The sequence below is a fragment of the Cetorhinus maximus genome, unplaced genomic scaffold (assembly GCF_964194155.1).
Source record: "Cetorhinus maximus unplaced genomic scaffold, sCetMax3.hap1.1 HAP1_SCAFFOLD_188, whole genome shotgun sequence".
NCBI lineage: Eukaryota > Metazoa > Chordata > Chondrichthyes > Lamniformes > Cetorhinidae > Cetorhinus > Cetorhinus maximus.
The window spans coordinates 214,204-236,046 of record NW_027596168.1 but is presented as its reverse complement, the minus strand read 5'-3'; the positions used below and the strand labels follow the sequence as shown (position 1 = coordinate 236,046).

General features: G+C 43.9%; 1 protein-coding gene across 4 annotated transcripts in view; it reads right to left on the bottom strand.

The window, feature by feature from the left end:
- Positions 1-21,843, bottom strand: part of LOC144672993 (coiled-coil domain-containing protein 102A-like) — a 447,451-nt gene that overhangs the window by 375,764 nt on the left and 49,844 nt on the right. Inside the window, exon 1 of one of the 4 annotated variants that reach the window (XM_078534992.1) lies at positions 11,680-11,766. The exons of the other annotated variants lie outside the window; for them this stretch is intronic. The gene's annotated coding sequence lies outside the window, so the exon portion shown is untranslated. Of the gene's footprint in view, positions 1-11,679; positions 11,767-21,843 lie in introns of those variants that run through there. 4 annotated transcript variants of the gene reach the window in all.

Sequence of the window (21,843 nt, the reverse complement as noted above, 5' to 3'; positions counted from 1 at the left end):
CTCCCCTTGACATTCAATGGCATTACCATCATTGAATCTCCTACCATTAACATCCTGGGAGTTACCATTGACCAGAAACTGAGCTGGACTAGCCATATAAATGCTGTGTCTACAAGAGCAGGTCAGAGTCTAGGAATCCTGCAACCAGTAACTCACCTCCTCTCCAAAACCTGTCCACCATCTACAAGGCACAAGTCAGAAATGTGATCGAATACTCTCCACTTGCCTGGATGAGTGCAGCTCCCACAACAATCAAGAAGCTTGACACTGTCCAAGGCAAAGCAGCCCACTTGATTGGCATTCCATCCACCATCTTAAACATTCAGTCCCTCCACCACCGACAAACAGTAGCAGCAGTGTGTACCATCTACAAGATGCACTACAGCAACTTGCCAAGGCTCCTTCAACAGTACCAAACTCACAACCACTACCATCTAGAAGGACAAGGGCAGCAGATAGATGGGAACACCATCACCTGGAAGTTCCCCTCCCAGCCACTCACCATCCTGACTTGGAAATATACCGCCATTCCTTCACTGTCGCTGGGTCAAAATCCTGGAACTCCCTTCCTAACAGCACTGTGGGTGTACCTACACCACAAGGACTGCAGCAGTTCAAGACAACAGCTCACCACCACCTTCTCAAGGGTAATTAGGGATGGGCAATAAATGGTGGCCTAGCCAGTGATGCCCACATCCCATGAAAGGATTAAAGAAAACCTATCTTTCCTAAAGTGTGGTGGCCAGAGCTAGACACAATACTCCCATTGAGGCTAAACCAGTGTTTTACATAAGTTTATCATAACTTCCTTGCTTTTGTACTCTATGTGCCTCTTTACAAAGCCCACGATCCTGCGTGCCTTATTGACCACTCTCTCAAACAGTCCTGCCACCTTCAATCATAGAATCACAGAACAACTCAGTCTTTACCATCAGCTGTGTCATAATACTGTCCTCACTCTGCCCACCACAACTTCACACTTCTCTCCATTAAATTTCATCTGCCACTTGTCCACCCATTCCACCAGCGTATGTCCTGTTGAAGTTTCAAACTACCTGTCTCACGCATCACATTACTTCCAAGTTTTATGTCATCTGTGTTAAGCTCCAATAGCTGTTTAGAAATGAAGGCCGAAACCAAGACTCTTCCAGACAGAGTTTTATTGCTGTTCATAAAACTCTCCGCAGACAGAATTAGTCTCACCTGTTATCCCTTTTATATAACCAAATGGAGAGTTAGGTTCTTAATGAATAATTAGAAATTGAACTCTGTTAAATGTTTCCTTCCCCAACAATCTGCAGATTTTGAAATTGTGCCCTGTGCACCCAAGTCCAGGTCATTAATGTATATCAAGGAAAGCAAGGGTCCCACCACTGCCTTCCCGGGGAACCCCATTATAAACCTTCCTCCAGTCCGGAAAACCACCATTCACCACTCTATGGCCAGGATGGACCCAGGAGCGGCTGGGAAATGACCGCCACCCATGATCGGCTCCCCGCCGTGATTTCACGCTGGCAAGCCAAATAACATCCAGCCAGTGTAAATCACGTGCTGATATGATCAGTGTTGCCTGGGTTGGGGACAGGAGGAGGGCGGGTGCTGAAGTCAGCGCAAGCACGGGGGACCACTCACAGGAAGCTCCCTGAGGGCAGAGAGCTGCCTCAGGCAGCTGAAGACTTCAAAAGTATCAGAAAGATTTGGCCAATTCGCCCACCCACCAACCGTAACATTGGACAGGCAACAAAAAATCCCAGTTAATTGCGCCGTTAATGGACTTAATAGCCCTCTTAATTGTTGGTGGGCGCTTCTGAATTTAGCGTGCGCCCACCGAACGAAATATCACACAAGTGCATGATGACGTCGGGACGCTCACCCGATGCCATCGCATGCTATTTTATGCTCGGGCATGTCAGGCGCGCCAAGCAAAAAATTCCGCCCTATGTTTCTTACCACTCAGCCAAGTTGGTATACATGCTGCCACTGACCCTTTCATTCCACCGACTCGAACTTTGCTGACAACCCTGTTAACTGGCATGTTATCAAACGCCTTTTGGAATTCCATGTACACCACAGCAACAGCATTCCACTCATCAACACTCTGTTACCTCATCAAAAAGCTCCAACCAGTTAGTTGTGCACAATTTGCCCTTAACAAATCCAGGCTGGCTTTCTTTAATTAATCCATTAATTGATTACTTGGGGGTAGAGGAGAAATCTTTTCACCCAGAGGATGGTGGGGATCTGGAACTAACTCATTGCCTGAAAGGGTGGTAGAGGCAGAAACCCCTAATGCATTTAAAAAATAAACACTTAAACCCGAGCCCATCACTCTATTTCCACTTTTGCTCTTTTTATTTACTTCTAATCTCTGCAAGAAGCCTCACCATCGTCAAGCTTCCTCCCACTTCTCTACTTGTAGATCCTTTGCCCTCCCAATTCCCTATCCCAGCTCTTCAGAACACTTCAACCCTCCTGCTGTCTGCCGCCATCCCAGGCTTGACTCCATGTTAGATAAACCAAGAGCTTCTCTCTCTGTCTTGCTTGGCATTCTTCGATGGGCTCATCAGGCAGTGGTTCACGACAAGGAGTAATCCCAATTGGCCTATCCCACTCTCATTGCGTTTAGTCTAAGTCCCCACCTATGGGATACCTTCCTACATTAAAAGGTACTATAGAAATATAAGTTGTTGTCATTACTGTTTAACATCCATTGACAGGAGATGATATGGGATCAGAAGCTCTGTCTCAAACACGGCATTGAGGTTATGAACAGTCTGGTTCAGCAGAAGACAATGGCTAAGTGAGGGGGGTGCACACAGTGACTAGGCAATGGAGCTTGTGGCAAGGCTAGGAATCAACATCTGGAATCGCTGATATATCTGCTCATGCTGAAGGAGGTGCAGGCTTAGAGAAGGCAAAACAACCTGGATAACAAGATAACTGGCACCAAATGTATCTTACACAAGTTTGCACTACAGGGGGCCACAGGCACAGAACAGGTGGCAATGAAGAGAACCTAGCTCAACTCATCCCAGAAGTAAACACTGTTCACATATGAGTTTGTGAACATGCAGTCTACATGTGCCTTGTGCTAGCTGTAGTGTTTGTATTTTGCTACAATTCTTAACTCATATAGCGCATAGCAGCCAAGAAAGGAGCTCTCGCAACCAGTGAGAGACTGTAACATGTGCTGGAACTTGGAAATCAACATTCAAAACACGTCGATCTGTCGGTTAATATTGCTGCTGATACTCAATATGCATTAGACAAATGTGCATCGGCACAGTTACTGTCAAACTACAATGGTTTGCAAGAAGACAGCTAGCACCAATCACAAAAAGTGATGAGAATGTTTCTTCTCCATCCAACGTCTAGGCTGACATATGCTAAACATCATCATCAATAGGGGGCTGAGTGGCACCAGTAACAGGCTGGGACAATTAGAAACTTTGAAAAAAATCTCAATCTAATGAACATATGCTAAACTTTGCTCATTGAGGCAGAGGTTGATTTTATTAAAATTTTGCTCAGCTAACAAGTAACCCAAAAATTTCGAGCTGTAGTTTATTTTCACGAACATTACTAATGCAGCTGGGTTTATTCAAAGGCTTCAGCCTACTCCATGAATGCTCTTCCCTCTGAAAACAATGAGAATCAGCTGGCAGCCTGGCTGCAATCCAGTCCATCTCAGTAAAGATTTACAGGCTGTGTGGCCTGACTATTTTAATCTGACCACAATCTCACTTGCTGCTGCAAATGAAACATAGTTTGGTCTCAAGTCTTTTTGTTACATTTCTCATCCATAAACTGAAGCAGTTTGTGGTGTTTGAGATAACGAGGCCCCCAGGAGCTTCTCCCTAACTTCCTTCTTTGGTAAAATCAGTAAAACTAACCAAGTGAAGCTGTTTCAGGCCAATTAAAGGGAAACATGGTGTAAATTCCTTGGACGTCCAATAGTTAAGCATACATCACCTGTCCAAAACTAATCTCAGAACAGGAAAAGGAATGGGTAGGAGTGAAGGAGAACTGTAACCACAAAAAGACTACAATAATTCCTCACTTAACATCCTAGTTGCATTCTTTAAGCAAATCTAAACAAAACAATGTTAAGCAAATCAGATTCTCTCAAAAGATTTAATGTATAAATAAATTAGTTTCTCGAGCAACTCTCTCCCCCGCTCCCCAGCGACCCGATCCCCGAGTCTTTCCCCCCATCCCCAGCGACTCTCTCCCCCCATCCCCAGCGACTCTCTCCCCCCATCCCCAGCGACTCTCTCCCCCCCTCCCCAGCGACTCTCTCCCCCCCTCCCCAGCGACTCTCTCCCCCCCTCCCCAGCGACTCTCTCCCCCCCTCCCCAGCGACTCTCTCCCCCCCTCCCCAGCGACTCTCTCCCCCACTCCCCAGCGACTCTCTCCCCCACTCCCCAGCGACTCTCTCCCCCCCTCCCCAGCGACTCTCTCCCCCCCTCCCCAGCGACTCTCTCCCACCCTCCCCAGCGACTCTCTCCCCCCCTTCCCAGCGACTCTCTCCCCCCCTCCCCAGCGACTCACTCCCCCCCTCCCCAGCGACTCTCTCCCCCCCTCTCCAGCTACTCTCTCTTCCCCCTCGCCAGCGACACTCTTCCCTGATCATCAGTGAGTAGGCTATTGTTGAATAAGTGCAATTGAGAGAGAGAACAAGCGAGAGAGAGAGGGAAAGAGAAAAAGAGAGAGAGAGAAAGAAAGAAAGGGAGGGAGAAAGGGAGGGAGGGAGGTTTTGTTATTTGGCTTCTAGGACAGGGGCCCAGAATATAAGGTATTCCTTAGATTGTTGCTGGAGATTGAATACCTTACAACAAACAATAAAAACAGGAAATGCTGCCATAACTCAACAGGTCAGGCAGCATCTGTGGAGCGAGAAACAGGAGTTGATATTTCAGCTCGATGACCTTTCATACAATAAGTACTAATGAATGCTACTACATCACACTAGTCAGAGATTCCGTTCTTAATATACAAAAAATAACTTTCACAGAAAATTTGCCTCTTTACAATAACCTTCGTACAAGAGAACACATGGTTTATAACATCACAAGGCTCCCAGTGAACACGACTCCAAGCTAAAGCTTGTAATTTAGCCACGAATATCTCTTAGCAGCCTGTTTTTAAAAATAGGCTTAGATTAAAGTCGGAAAGAAATGCATCACAAATGGTCAAAGCTTTCCATTCATTCTATATAACTGAATAATGCAGCTTTATACCCTCCCTTTAATCACTTTTTTGATGAAGTTCTCAATCAGAAACACAGTACTTAGGACAATTGCTGGGTCAAAATCCTGGAACTCGCTCACCGACACCACATGGACTGCAGCGGTTCAAGGTGACAGCTCATCACCAGCTTCTCAAGGGCAATGTGGGAAGACAGTGGTGGAGTGCTTATGTCACTAAACTAGTAATCCAGAGGCCCAGGCTAATGCTCTGGGGGTGTGAGCTCAAATCCCACCATGGCAGCTGCTGGAATTTAAATTCAATTAATAAATCTGGAATTGAAAGCTAGTCTCAGTAATAGTGACCATGAAATTATCAATTGTCATAAAAATCTATCTGCTTTAGACCCACAGCAAAGTGGTTGATTCTTAACTGCCCTCTGAAATGGCCTAGCAAGCCACTCAGTTCAAGGGCAATTAGGGATGGGCAGCAAATGCTGGCCTTGCCAGCGACACCCACATCCTGTGAATGAATATAAAAGAAAATTAGGGATGGGCAACAAATGCTAGTTTCACCTAGCATGCTGACATCCCAAGGCAGAATCTAAAAAGGAAAGTTAATATTCAATCATGAATACACCCACCTTAGCAGCTCTAAGAGAAAACCAGCAAGAAATATAAAAAGAGACAGCAAAAGTGTCGACAAGTTTATAAAAAGGAAAATCGTAACTAAAGTGAGCACTGGCCCCTTAGAGGCTGAGACTGGGTAATTTATAATGGGGAACAAGGAAATGGCAGAGGCTTTGAATGGGTGTTTTGTATCTATATTCACAGTAGAAGACACAAAAAAAATCCCAAGAATAGCAGAAAATCAAGGGGTAAAAGCGAGGGAGGAACTGGAACAATCACAATCACAAGAGAAAAAGTAATGGGAACACTAATGGGACTTAAGGCTGACAAGTTCCCTGGACCTGGTGGCCTGCATTCTCAGGTCTTAAAAGAAAAGGCTGCAGAGATAGTGGATGCATTGGTTGTAATCTTCCAAAATTTACTAGATTCTAAAAAGTTCTGAGCAAATTGGAAAACTACAAATATAATAGCTCTATTCAAGAAAAGGGGGAGACAGGAAGCTGGAATCTCAAGGCCAGTTAGTCTATGATCTGTCATTGAGAAAATGTTGGAATCCATTGTTAAGGAAATTGGAGCAGAACATTTAGAAAATCATAATGTAATCAGGGAGAGTCAACATTGTTTTGCGAAAGGGAAATCGTGTTTGACAAATTTATTACAATTATTTAAGTAACAACAGAGTGAATAAAGGGGAGCCAGTAGATGTGTATTTGGATTTTCAGAAGGAATTTGATAAAGGTGCGGCATTCAGATGAGAGCATATGGTGTTGGGTGTGATATATTAGCATGGATAGAGGACTGGCTGATTAACAGAAAACAGAGTTGATATAAATGGGTCATTTTCAGGTTGGCAAACTGTAACTAGTGTAGTGCCACAGGGATCAATGCTGGAGCTTCAACTATTTATAATCTATATTAATGTCTTGGATAAAGGGACTGACTGTATTGTAGCCACATTTGTTGACGATACGAAGATAGGTGGGAAAGCAAGTTGTGAGGAGAACAGAAAGAATGTGCAAAGGGATATAGATAGGTTCAGTGAGTGGGTGAAAATTGTGGGAAAATATGAGGTTGTCCGCTTTGTCAAGAGGAATAGAAAAACAGAGTATAATGTAAATGGAGAGACAATGTTGCAGTGCAGTGGAACCTGGGTGTCCTTGTACACAGATCACAAAAACTTCGCATGCAGGTACAGCAAGTAATTAAGAAGGCAAATAGAATGTTGATCTTTATTGCAAGGAAAATGGAGTATTAAAGTAATGAAGTGGATATATTCTATGACCCAGCCTCCACTGCTCTCTGGGGAAGAGAATTCCAAAGACCAATGACCCCCTGGGTGAAGAAATTCCTCCTCATTTCTGTCTTAGTCTTTGGAATTCTCTTCATCAGAAAGCAGTGGAAGCTGGGTCATAGAATATATCCCAGGCTGAGTTAGACAGATCTTTGACTGGCAAGGGAATCTGGGGGGTAGGCAGGAAAGTGGAGTTAAGGCCAGGTCAGTTAATGATCTTAATAACCGGCTGAGCAGGCTTGAGGGGCCAAATTTCTTACGTTCTTATGTTCTTCACATCACTGTCAAAAACACAAAACATTCTCTGCATATCCTCTAGCAAAATTGTTGGTCTTGACTTTCTCTCTATAATACAAGCTAAAGCTTCAGATTCACTGAGGAGCATTGAACAAGACACCATATCATATGTGGTGAAGTACCACTGTTTCTGAATAACAAGATGGCCATGTTGTACTTCAACACTGCAGCTAACACACAGGAGTTTGGGAGGTTTCTGTGGAGGCTCTACCTCTGGTTTGACAGAAATCAATAAAACTGGCCACATGCTGACTACAGGTTACACAGAGCAATGTGGCCCATTAGAAAGAGCTCAATCGACTTTTATCTATCAAGGGACAGATGGCAGAGGAAAAGAATTGATCGAGATGAAAATGTAGCAATGTTATTTAGTACCTTACACCATGCCCCCAATCAATTCAGTGTCAATATGGATCAGTGTTACATCACATAACATCAGCATCTCAAATTCAAAGCGCCAGTCACACTATGTTGTGCAATACTTTGCAAATTGGCTGTAAATCTGCCAAATGTATTTACAGACATATCTACAATGCCAACTTTCCTGATTGAATTCAATCCTGTTGAGTGTGAACAAATCACCCAAGGATACAAGTAAATCCATAGAAAGCATGGTGAGTATAACACCTCTGTAATTGCCCTATTAGTTTTCTCACATGCTCTAACAAAGCATGTGTGGGCTCACTGCCATCATTGGCGTTGCAATGGGGAGTTCAAAAATGCCAGGTTAGAACAAAAATGCAATCTTTAATTTTCTGATGCAACCTGAATCTATACAAGATTATCTGAAACCTACTATTAGGTAAAAGCAAGATCCCTTCACAACACTCTAGACTGCTGTTCTTTTAGGAAATTCCAGTACCTCAGCACTGTCTATTTTTCACACAGGAAAATTCTACTTTGCCTGTCTCTCACATTGAGATAAGTGGTATTTTGTGAAGGATGTTGTGAATTAATTTATCTGCGGTTCCCCGCCATGCCCCTTCTTCATGCCAACCTTCAGTGACTTGAATCAATAGATGTCCTCTCCCACTGTCTATTTCAGGTTGAACTGCTTTTATTACAAGGCCCTTGAAACAATGTTTAGAAGCAGATGCTTGAAGTTTTCTGCTCCAGGAGCCATAAAACATTCAGGCTGCACAGATTTAGACCAAAATTATAGCCCAGAACATCTGCTGAGGTTTTTCACAATTGCAATGAACAACAAGTAAAGGGGGAATGGACAATGATGCACTATAGTATGATAGATTTATTTAGTCTATTCTGCGAATGCTGGGGAGATAAAGACATAAGGTTTTTATCAGTTTGAAAATCATTCTCCAAAACTTCTCAATTGCAAGAGGTCCTTAATGACTTTTCTATGTTAAAAAGTCTGGAAGATCAAAAAACTATAAGCTAGAAAATCTAACCACTGGCCTTGGTCTGCATGGATTTCTTGGAATTGGTCATGTTTCTATTTAAATACTCTTAACCAATATTCTTTAAAGACTGTTTACTCTCTTGTCCTTTAAACTCTCCATAAGAGTCACTATAATAAGATCAAATTTCAAGTTTCAGAGTTTTAAACCTAAGTCCGAAGCTAGTGTGTTAAATTAAAAAAATCATGAAGGAAGTGTTGATTAAGGTAGTTTGAAAGATTACATTAAAAGGTTTGGCAGTAGATAAGCAATGCCAAACACTGAAGGAAATAATTCATAATACAGAATAGATATACAAATATAAAAGCAAAATACTGCGGATGTTGGAAATCTAGAACAAAAACAAAAATACCCGGAAAAACTCAGCAGGTCTGACAGCATCTGCGGAGAGGGATACAGTTAACATTTCGAGTCCGAATGATTCTTTATCAGAACTAAGGAAAAATAGAAAAGAGGTGAAATATAAGCTAGTTTAAGGGGGGGTGGGGCAGGTAGAGATCCATAGAGGGCCAGTGATAGGTGGAGATTGCCAAAAGATGTCATAGACATAAGCACAAAGAGGTGTTGATGGTGGCGATACTAGCTAAGAAATGTGCTAATGGGGACATTAAGGGTAGAAAGCAGGACGAGCAAGGGACAGGTAGCCCTAGTGGGGGTGGGTTGGGGGTCGGGGGGGGGGGATCGAAATAGGCCAAAAAGGTAGAGATAAAACAATGGATGGAAATACATTTAAAAATAATGGAAATAGGTGGGAAAAGAAAATATATAAACTATTTGAAAAAGGGGGATCGGAAAGGGGGTGGGGATGGAGGAGAGAGTTCATGATCTAAAGTTGTTGAACTCAATATTCAGTCCGGAAGGCTGTAAAGTACCTAGTCAGAAGATGAGGTGCTGTTCCTCCAGTTTGCATTGAGCTTATATAGATATAGAATACCTTGAGGAATGAAACCTCACTGGAAACGTAGTCCAATCATGGTAAACTAGCCAAGTTTAGTGGTACTTCTAGAAGCAGAGATGTGAGAAATTATAATGAGGAACTGCTGAGATATTAAACAAATATTTTGTGTCTGTCCTTAGAACAGAGGACAACAAAAACACATGAAAAATTATGGGGAACTGAAGGTCTAATGAAAATGAGGCATTTAAAGTAATTAATATTAGTAAATATAAAATATTAGAAAAATTAATGACACTACAAGCCAAAAATTCCCCTTGGCCTATACCTAGGATTTTAAAAGAGGTGGCTGCAGAGATAATGGATGTATTGGTTTTGATCTTCTAGAACTCTTTAGACTCCAGAACTGATTGGAAGATAATAAATGTGACCCCAAGCTGTTCAAAAAAGGGAGAGAGAAAACAGGGAAAGATACGCCAGTTAGCCTGGCATTGGCATTAGGGAAAATGTTAGAATCTCTTATTAAAGGCTTGCTAACAGGCTAACAGGGCAGAGTCAACACAGTTTTGTAGAAAGGAAAATGTGTTTGACAAATTTATCAGGAGTTTTTTTGAGGGTGTAGCTAGTAGGGTAGATGAGGAGAAAGCAATGTATGTGGTATGTTTGGATTTTCATAAGGCATTTGATAAGGTTCTTACACAAGATTAGAGTTTATGAGATTGGGGGTAGAAGGCATGGATTGAGGACCTAGTTAAAGGGACAGAAAACAAAATAGAAATAAATGAGCAATTTCCAAGGTGACAGATATAACTCGTGTTAATTGCATTGTAAGTGAGGATTCATTGTATTCACGCGCTGTTTCGAGGAGCAGACTGAAACTGTTGTGTTGCAATTAAAAGTGCGTGTTCGTAGTGTCTATCTCTGGGGATAAAAGTTCATAAATGTGTCAAGATTAGTCTCCAGTTCTATGCTCCACTGCCTGGTTACCTGGATTAGAACAATTTAATGGCATGCTTGAGCCTCAGCTATTTACAATCTATAATCTTAAACTTGGATGAGGGGACCAAATGTAATATAACAATGCAAAGCTAGGTGGAAAAGTAAATGTAATTAACTTAGAATGCAGGGCTGGTTTCTTGTAAGAAATAGTGAACTTTCCTTACAGAATCTTGATGAGGCTACATGCTTGTTCCAAGACCAAGGCTAAAAAGCTCCGCCCCTAAGATTCCCTGCGCTTAGGGCTGATTTGTATGTACAGTCACATGATCCATAACAGTAAGAAATGGTTTAACTCACAGTTACTACAGTAAATGTGTGAGGGGGACGTAAAGAGTGTGCAAAAGGATTATAGACCAGTTAAGTGATTGAGAAAGGTGGAGTATGATTTGATGAAATGTGAAATTATCTACTATGGTCTGAGGAATGAAAAAACAGTTATTTTTAAAAATACAAGGTGAGAGGCTAGTAAATGTTGGTATGCAGAGAAGTGTGGGTGTCCTCATAAACAAATCACAGAAAGCTAATATACTCTAGCAAAGCAAGAAATTAGGAAGGCAAATGTTAGCTTTTATTGCGAGTAGGCTGGAGCGGAAGAGTAAGCACATATGCTGCAATTATCTAGAACCTAGCTGAGACCACAGCTTGGACTGGTCAGCAAAGAAAAGGCAATGGAATTCCAAGTTTTAATTAGAAAGCATAAAAGTGAATGGTGACACAGGGCAGAACTCTTCTTCTAAATAATGCCATGGAACCTTTCACCTGAGACCTGCTCCAGATGTGGCAAAAAAAATACATTTCAGCTTTGCATCTGACAGGAAATGAGATCATGGCCTTTTTATTCTTGTGCATCAAGGAATGTATTTCTTGAGACTAAGACACTGTTTTGTCTCTGTGACAAGTTACATTTCAAAAAGAGTTCAAGAGAAGTATGAAGAGTATGAATACTTTGAAGGCATTAGGTACCTCATAAATGTGAGTTTGATTTTTTCTCTCTCCACAATTCCAGTGGAATATTAATGCTGTCCAGCAGCTGGTTGGATTTCTTTATCTATGTAATGAAATGAAAGCCCTTTAACTGTCGTGTTCCAATGTAACAGTTTCTTGTTCCGACATGCTCCCCACCTGCTCTTGGAAATCCTCGTACCTGAACTGATGAACTCCTGCTTTCACTCTTGTCGAAAACTTCATCAAATAACTCTTATGCATTCTTCAACCTAATCTTTGATCACTTGAGTCTGCCTAAACTAATACAAAATAGAATGCATGTGCAGGATTTGAGCAGAATCTCCATCTTACAGTTACAAGAAACACAGATGTTGTCAAACAGGCATAAAGACAAAAACAGTATACATTGCAATTCTAATGCATTCCTACCTAAACTACTTATATTTGACTTTCAGGTGCTAATTAATCTGCAAGGTATTTCTACTGCTGAAATTTTAATCTGTACATGTATAGCAGTCCATCTGCATGCTCCCTAATGTCCTTGCACTCTAGCACTGAAAGCCCAGTGCTGTCACACTCCATGCCAGCCCTCCCACCATTGTCACACCATCACCCCCTCCCAGAGCTCTCATACACTAATATCCCACCACCCACTCCATCAGAGCTGGATAACCTCTTTTAAATGCTCATACATACCATAAGCCGGTTTCTCATCCCTCCCCGGAGATTACACGGGTCCAGGTGGGTAGAGATTTATCTGTATTGTGAAGCAAGAAGCTTCATATTGTTTGGGTTAGGCTGGCCAGACCAGTCAGACTATCCCTGCTGTCATTTTCATGCACTCATATTTACACTGTTCTCCCATCATCAACTGCATTTGTACCCACTTTCTGACATCTTGTAAATTGCTTCACATATTACAGTCTCTTCACATATTACAGACTGGATTGGCAGCATGGTAGCAGTGAAGCAACTTGGAAAGCTATAGAGGACCTCAATAAAGTTTTGGAGATCTCACTACTCCATGCCAACCATTGAAGAAATGTTGCTTCAACTTGCCAAGGCAAAGGTCTTTACCTTTGGCCCCTTTACCTGGGCCCCAGCTATGCCTGTCTCTTTATGGGGTATGTGGAACATTCCTTGTTCCAGTCCTACTCCGGCCCCCTCCCACAACTCTTTCTCCGGTACATCGATGATTACTTTGGTGCGGCTTCATGCTCTCGTCAGGACCTGGAAAAATTTATTAATTTTGCTTCCAATCTCCACCCCTCCATCATTTTCACATGGTCCATCTTTGAAACTTCCCTTCCCTTCCTTGACCTCTCTGTCTCAATTTCTGATGATAGACTGTCCACCAATATCCATTACAAGCCTACCGACTCCCACAGCTACCTCGACTACAGCTCCTCGCACCCCGCTTCCTGTAAGGACTCCATCCCATTCTCTCAGTTCCTTCGCCTCCGTCGCATCTGTTCTGATGATGCTACCTTCAAAAACAGTTCCTCTGATATGTCCTCCTTCTTCCTTAACCGAGGTTGTCCACCCACGGTTGTTGACAGGGCCCTCAACTGTGTCTGGCCCATCTCCCGCGCATCCGCCCTCACGCCTTCTCCTCCCTCCCAGAAACATCATAGGGTCCCCCTTGTCCTCACTTATCACCCCACCAGCCTCCGCATTCAAAGGATCATCCTCCGCCATTTCCGCCAATTCCAGCATGATGCCACCACCAAACACATCTTCCCTTCACCCCCCCGGGCGGCATTCCATAGGAATCGTTCCCTCCGGGACACCCTGGTCCACTCCTCCATCACCCCCTACTCCTCAACCCCCACCTATGGCACCTCCCCGTGCCCACGCAGAAGATGCAACACCTGCCCCTTCACTTCCTCTCTCCTCACCGTCCAAGGGCCCAAACACTCCTTTCAAGTGAAGCAGCATTTCACTTGCATTTCCCCTAACTTAGTCTACTGCATTCGTTGCTCCCAGTGCGGACTCCTCTACATTGGAGAGACCAAACGCAAACTGGGCGACCGCTTTGCAGAATACCTGCGGTCGGTCCGCAAGAAAGACCCAAACCTCCCTGTCGGTTGCCATTTTAACACTCCACCCTGTTCTCTTGCCCACATATCTGTCCTTGGCTTGCTGCGTTGTTCCAGTGAAGCCCATCGCAAACTGGAGGAACAGCACCTCATCTTCCGACTAGACACTTTACAGCCTTCCGGGCTGAATATTGAATTCAACAACTTTAGATCTTAAACTCCCTCCCCCATCCCCACCCTCTTTCCGTTTCTTCCCCCTCCCTTTTGTTTTTTCCAATAATTTATATAGATTTTTCTTTTCCCACCTATTTCCATTATTTTTAAATCTATAACTGTAATACCCTGTCAGTCTTTCCACCCCACCCCCACTAGAGCTGTACCTTGAGTATCCTGCCATCCATTCTTAATTAGCACATTCTCTTAGATAATATCACCACCTTTAACACGTCTTTGTTCCTTTTGTCTGTGACATCTTTTGATTATCTGCTCCTATCACTGCTTGCTTGTCCCTACAACCATCCCCCCACCCCCAACTTCTCTCCCCCCCCCACCCACCTTAAACCAGCTTATATTTCACCCCTCTCCTAACTTTACTCAGTTCTGCGGAAGAGTCATGAGGACTCGAAACGTCAACTCTTTTCTTCTCCGCCGATGCTGCCAGACCTGCTGAGTTTTTCCAGGTAATTCTGTTTTTGTAAAGGTCTTTACTACCCTAGATGCAAAGGATGGATACTGGCAAGTGAAGTTAGATGAAAGCAGCTGCTTCTGACTGGGGTTGTTGCATGCCGATTGGCATTTCTACTGCTCTGGAAGAATATCAATGCAGACAGCATGAGATTGGGAGTGCAGGTAATTGTGGGTGATCTGCCTGTCTTTGGATGTGGAGATACGATGGAAGAAGCCGTCGCAGACCACGATCAGAATCTAGTGAGACTGCGAGAGAGAGCTCGCCAGATGAACCTGAAGCTGATCAAGGAAAAAAACTGCAACTGAAGACGACTGAAGTCAAGCACATAGGCCATGTACTGACATCAAAAGGAGTCCGCCCTAATCCTGAGGAGGTAAGAGCTGTAGTAGAAATGAAGCAACCAACAGATGTGAAGGTGGTGCAATGATTTTTTTGGATTTGTGAACTACATAGCAAACCTCTTGCCCAATTTGTTGTCAGATTGTGAATCCAGATCATTAACACAAACTGAACAATGCCAGTTACAGACAGGCACAGAGGGTACCTGGTTATTGTCTTGGCTTGTGAATATTTTAACCAGTACCTGTTTGGGAGAGAGAAAGTGATGGTCAGGTCTGCTCACAAGCCATATCAAAGCATCTTTCTCAAATCACCTCTATCTGCACCAAAGTGTCTGCAAAGGATGTTACCCCATTTTCAGAGATATTATTTGGAAGTGAAGTGCAAGCAGGGGAAGCAGATGCACATAGTCAACAGCTGCACTGCACTCCCTTTGAAGGAAGTTAATGATGCTGATACAATATTCTAGATTCAACGATGAGCAACATCACCACATGCTCCAGAAGTCATCAACCCAGTAAAGGCATTGGGCAGGGTTTACACACACACCCTACCTCCCGCCGCCTTCCGAAAGGGCATGTTTTCAGCAGGGGGCACATAAAGTATGACAGGTGACACTCACAGGCATCCTGCCCACCCCCAACCCAGTCCCCATAAAAAGATACATGGACAGGCACTGAGAATGGCAGCCCGCCTGCCATTTTTTAAAAAAGTAATTTTTTAAGAAGTAATTAATGGGCAATTGAGCTTGTTAACAAGCCAAGCGACTCGAATATTATGTTGCCCATGCCATAATATGATTGCCATGGGTAGGTGGGCAAGATCCAGAAAGCCGCTTTTTAAATTATTTTGTTGAAAATGGCGAAATGGGGTGGGTTCCCTATGCCCATCGGGGCACCCCAACCCCCCAAGATGATACTCCCCTCATCCGTGTACCCTCACAGCTGGCCTACAAAATCCTTCCCACCTCACCTCCCCAATCCCTTCCTGCTCGGCACTTACTGAAGTCATGGATCCATTGCTCTTCTTCCCGGGGACTGTCCACTACGGAGCTCTGGCCCCAGAAAATTCAGCCCATTGAATCTGACAGACAATTGCCTTGCTCAGATCAAGCAAATTTCACAACAAGCTGCAACTCTTCAAGTGTTGCAGGACATCGTGCTCTCTAGCAGTCTCACTAGATTCTGATCATGGTCTGCAATGGCTTCTTCCACCGTATCTCCACATCCATAGACGGGCAGGTCACCCACGATTAACTGCACTCCCAATCTCATGCTGTTTGCATTGATATTCTTCCACAACAGTAGAAATACCAAACCCCAGTCAGAAACTGCTGCTTTCATCTAGGAAACCATCAAGGACACACCGAGTGCTGTAAGAGAATACTGGACTTAGAGAGATGGAGTGATCTCCCAAAATAGTATAGTATACAAAGTTGCTAGAGTCATTATCCCTAAGAGATAATGAAGCACATCCACACAAGCCATCAAGGGATTGAGTCTAGTCTGAAGGCTGCAGAGAAGTGCTCTACTGGTGAACATGAACAATCAGATTAAGGGTGACATCAGCCAGTGCAGTGCTTGTAATGAACATCAAGCTAAGCAAGCTAAATAGCCGCTCATGACATCCCAGATAGACCATGAGTGAAGCTTGGAGTAGATCTCTTCACTCTCACTGCAACTGATGATCTCATCGTAGTCGACTACAATTCAGACTACTGGGAGTTCAGCAAGCTGATGTCAATGAACACCAGTGAGATTGTAGAATGCCTGAAATTACCCTTCAATTGTCATGTCATTCCTGACAAGCCACAATGGCCTTCAGTTCACAAGTGAAGAATTCAGGCACCACATGTCATCTCCACACTATCGCCAGTCAAGTGGAAAGGCTGAGGGAGCAGTGAAAATTGCTAAAGGATTAGCCCGCATCACAGTCCCGGCACTCACAACAAGTCCATGGTCAGCCTTCCTGCTTAGCCTTTGTCCCAGTCCTCAACACCATCCATAAAAACACACAAATCTGAGTAAAATCATCAAACAATGTTTATATAACTACAGAACTCAAAGAAATTACAAAGCAAACATCACCCAGGTGAGCCATGAAGTGAAAGTAATGGCATATCACCTTGACTCCTGCCCACTCTGATGCAGTGATCTCCCTGTGGCTGAGGCGGTGGTGAAGGCAGCCTGCTCCATTGTACCTGCATCCAGCTAAGGTGCCCGTGGCTTCTGTCCTCATCTTGGGAGATACCCACATAGGCTCCTCCGTCTATTGCTGAGCCTGTGACAGAGACAGCCTTTGTCACAGGGCTTTGCAGCAAGGACTGTTCCTGAGCCGTAGGAGCCAAGGAGATGAAGGATGATGTCAGTGACCCCTGGGTGATGGGGGTGGGGGGGGGGTCACCTCATCAGCAGCTTTGACTGCCTCAGTCCTTCCATGATGCCATTGACAGCTGGACGAGGCCATTGGCTAGGAAGCAGCTGGCAGCCACTTCGGATATCTCTGCAGTGTCAGTGACCAGTGGTCCATGTCTCACTTTTTCTATGAACATCAGCTCATGCACCTGCTCAGAATGGTGCTGCATAAAGCTGTCCAAGAGTTTGGTCAGTCTCTCAGTGGAGAAGCTTATGTCACTCACATCACTGAGCCATGATGTGCTGCATGGACTCCACCGATTTCACAATGCCTTGGGAATCTATCTCCCTCTGATGCTCCAGAATGACCCTCCTTATCTGTGACACTTGAGGCCCAACACTCCTGCAGAGTTTGGCTATGTCTGTCCTCCATCGTCCAAAGGGGATTTCCCACAGTTGACTCTGCCTCAGGAGGAATCCTGCTGCTCACTTATGTTGTGTTGCTCACCCAGTGCTCCCTGCTCTAATCCAGCTGGTGGCTCCAAGGAGAGTATGTCTGCGTTGGATGGTGAGGAGGCAGATTGTGACAGTGCTGACTCCCGTTTCGCAACCCAGGCTGGAGGTCCTGTGGTAGACACAAGGAGAAGTTGTTGAGGAGAACTCGGGCAACTCAAGCAGGTGCACAAAGCATAGGTGACAGCGGTTACTGAGCCACAGTGCACATTGGGCAGGACTCCCCTCCATCTGAGCATTGAGCTATGAAATGACCCTGGTCATCTTGGCTTTTAACCTCACCATTGCTGATGGCCTGCAGTGCTATCACATCTTGGAGTGATGCCCCGTGACAGGGGCTGTCTCCGTCACAGGCTCCGCAGCAGACGGAGAAGCCTATGTGGGCATCTCCAAGATGAGGATAGCACAGCAGGACATGTGATTTCCAGCACCTTCTCCTCCATGGCTGTGCACTGGTGCAGGTGCAGAACTCTGCCTCTTCCCCATGCCATCTCCCGGTTATTTGTGTATGCTTCTCTAGCCGGACATGGGGAAAATGATTTTTGGAAAGCTATCCTCCTTCAATTCTCACAGTATGACATTGACTGGAGCTGCAGCACTCCTCAATGAAGGCCCCTTCTCATTTCCACCTCACATGTGAGAATGGTTGACATCTTAGTGATGTGACTGGGCACTCACTCTGCCAATGAACCCTATGGGCGCTCAGTCGCTGAGCTCGTCTTCATGCTGCTCTGTACAGAGTTAAGAGATCTGACACCAAAGTACCGCTTGCCACTCACCTTTCTTATGAGGTCACTGAAGCCCTTGTGGCACTAAATCACGTCTTCCTGATGACCCTACAACTGCTCACTGCCTCTGCTGACTCCAGCCATGCCACGTTGGTCTCCTATGGATGGTTTCTTTGGATAGATGCTGAGAAGAGAATCTGACAGCTCTCAGCCACAGGTTCAGTGTGGACCTCCAGGGAAACCTTGGAAAATCTGGAGGCTGCCCATGCCCGCTTGCCCCCGCAGCCCTGGCCCAATCCCATTTTTCATCTCCACAGTGGGCGGCAGGCCAAGTCATGGTTGCAGCTCACCTTTACAAAGGGACCTCGGTGACTGTGTCTCACCTCCAGACAGCTTTTGGCACTGCTGATTGGGCGCCAAACCCAGCCCCGGCCAATTAGCCCGTTTCGATTTGAAAATTACATTGGGTCAGTGACATGGTGTCAAGCTCCAGAACTGAACTGGTGACCGGGTTCCCGACATATAGGATTGGATTTTCAATTCTATGTCTTCCTCACAACTTTCTTTTTAACCTATCTTTGTATCATCAACAAATTTGGTAACAATATACTCTGTCCCTTCATCCAAGTTATTAACATAGATTGTAAATAGCTAAGGCCCTAGCAATGATCCCTGTGGCACCCTACTAGTTACAGTTTGCCAACCTGAAAATGACCCATTTATTTTGACTCTCCATTTCCTGTTAGTTAGTCAGTGCTCTATCTGTGCTAATATATTACTTCCAACACCAGAAGCTTTTACCTTGTGAAGTAACCTTTTATATGACACCTTATCGTATGCCTTTTGAAAATCCAATACACTACATCTACTGATTCCCCTTAATGCAACCTGCTTGTTATATCCTCAAAGAACTTTAATGAATTTGCCAAACATTATTTTCCTTTCATGAAACAACGTAGGCCCTGTTTGATTGTATTTTGATTTTCTAAATGCCCTACTGCTACTTACTTAATAATGGACCAGCATTTTCCCAATGACAGATATTCGGCTAATTGGTTTATAGATTCCTGCATTCTGTCTCCCTCCTTTCTTGAATAGTGATGTTACATCTGCAATTTTTTCAAACTTCTGGGACCTGTCCAGAGTCTAGGGAATTTTGGAAGATTGCAACCAATACTTTCACTGTCTCTGCAGCCTCTTCTTTTAAGACCCTAGGATGCAGGCCATCTGGATCAGGGGACCTGTCAACCTTTAGCCCCACTAGTTTTCCTAGTGTTTTTTCTCTAGTGATTGTGATTGTTTCAACTTCCTCCCTTTTATCTGCCCATTTGTATTCCACTATTCTTGGGATGCTTTTTATGTCTTCTACTGTGAAGACAGATACAAAATACTTGTTCATAGTTTCTGCAATATCCTTCTTTCCCATTATTAATTCCCCAGTCTCACCCTCTAAGGGACTAACATTTACTTTAGCTACTCTCATCCTTTTGATTTACTTTTATAAGCTTTCACTTTATATTTCTTGATGGTTTTCTCTCATACTTCAAATATATATATAATATATATATTCGGTAATCCTTTACTGGTTTGTAAAATTTTCCCAATCTTCTGGATTATCACTAATCTTTCTAGCATTGTATGCCTTTTCTGACTATTTGAAAACATCCTTAACTTCCTTAATTAGCTGGGGATGGTGTATCCTCCTCAGGGTCTTTCATTCTCAATGGGACATATCTTTGTTGAGAGTTATGTAATATCTCATTAAATGTCTGCCACCACCATTTTACCTTTTAACCTATTTTTCCATTCCACCGTAGCCAACTCTGTCTTCACACTCTTCTAATTGTCTTTATTTAAGTCTAAGATATGAGTTTTAGACCCAAATTTCTCACCCGCAAACTGAATATGAAATTCTACCACGTTATGATCATTCTTACCTAGAGGATCTTTTACTTTGAGGTCATTAATTAATCCTGTCTCATTGCACATTACCCAGTCAAAAACAGCCTTTTCCCTGGTTGGTTCCAGAACATATTGTTCTAAGAAACTGTCCCAAATATGTTCTGTGAACTCATCCTCCAGGTTACTTTTGACACTTTGAGTCATCCAATCTATGTAAAGATTAAAATCTCCAATGATTATTGCAGTATCTTTCTTACGAGCCTACATAATTTCTTAATTTATATTCTATCCGACTGTGTAGCTGTCAGGGGGCTGATAAACCACTCCCACCACAGTAGCTTCTTCCCTTTGCTATTTCTTATCTCCACCCAAATTGATTCTACATTTTGATCCTCCAAACCAAGATCATTTCTCATTACAGTACTGATCTCATCCTTCATGAACAGAGACGCCATACCCCACCTCCTCTTTTCTTACTGGCGGTCCTTACAAAATGTCAAAAACCCTTGAATGTTCAGGTCCCAGTTGTGGTCACTTTGCTATCATGTCACTGTAATGGCTATTGTATCATACTTATTTATTTCTATTTGTGCTATCAATTCATCCATTTTGTTACCTGAAGGCTCGCAGCATTCATAAAGAGCTTTTAATTCTGTATTTTTATTATTTTCCCTACCCTGTCCTTATTTGCTGGTGAACTCTTAAGTTCCTTCCTGTCACACTCTGGTCACCAGCACCCATATCACTACTCTGCACTATTGTCTTGTTCCTTCTCTTTAACTTTCCAAATCTTCCCTCCCTTGAACCTTCCTTATATGATGCACAAGGACATTGGTCCCAGTACAGCTCCCTCTCTCCCCAGTGCTGGTGCCAGTGCCCTATAAATCAAAACCCTCTCTTCCCACACCAAGCATTCAACTCTCTGTTATTTACTTATGGCTCAGGTAGTAATCCAGATATTATTACCTTTGCTTTAAAATTTACTCCCTAGCTGCTGATACTCACTCAGCAGAACTGCTTTCTTAGTCCTACCAACGTCTTGGTACCCATGTGAACCATGGCAACTGGATCCTTCCCCTTCCACTCTAAGTTCCTCTCTGGCCCTGAGCAGATGTCCTTAACAATGTCACTGGGAAGGTGATACAGCCCTCAGGAATAACTCTCTTCACTGCTGAGAAGAGAATCTATCCCCCTAACTATACTGTCCCCTACTACAACTACATTCCTTTTGCTCCCTGCACTATGGTGCCATGGTCAGTTTGCTCAGCCTCCCTGCAGTCACGGCTCTTGGTTCAAAAGGTTGCAAGGTCATCAAACCTAAACAAAAACAGAATTACCTGGAAAAACTCAGCAGGTCTGGCAGCATCGGTGGAGAAGGAAAGAGTTGATGTTTCGAGTCCTCATGACCCTTCGACAGAACTAAGTAAAAATAAGAGAGGGGTGAAATATAAGCTGGTTTAAGGTGGGGGGTAGTGGGGGGAGAGAAGTTGCCGCGGGGGGGTGGGGGGTGGGGGGGGGGTTGGTTGTGGGGACAAGCAAGCAGTGATAGGACCAGATAATCAAAAGATGTCACAGATAAAGGAACAAAGAGGTGTTGAAGGTGGTGATATTATCTAAGA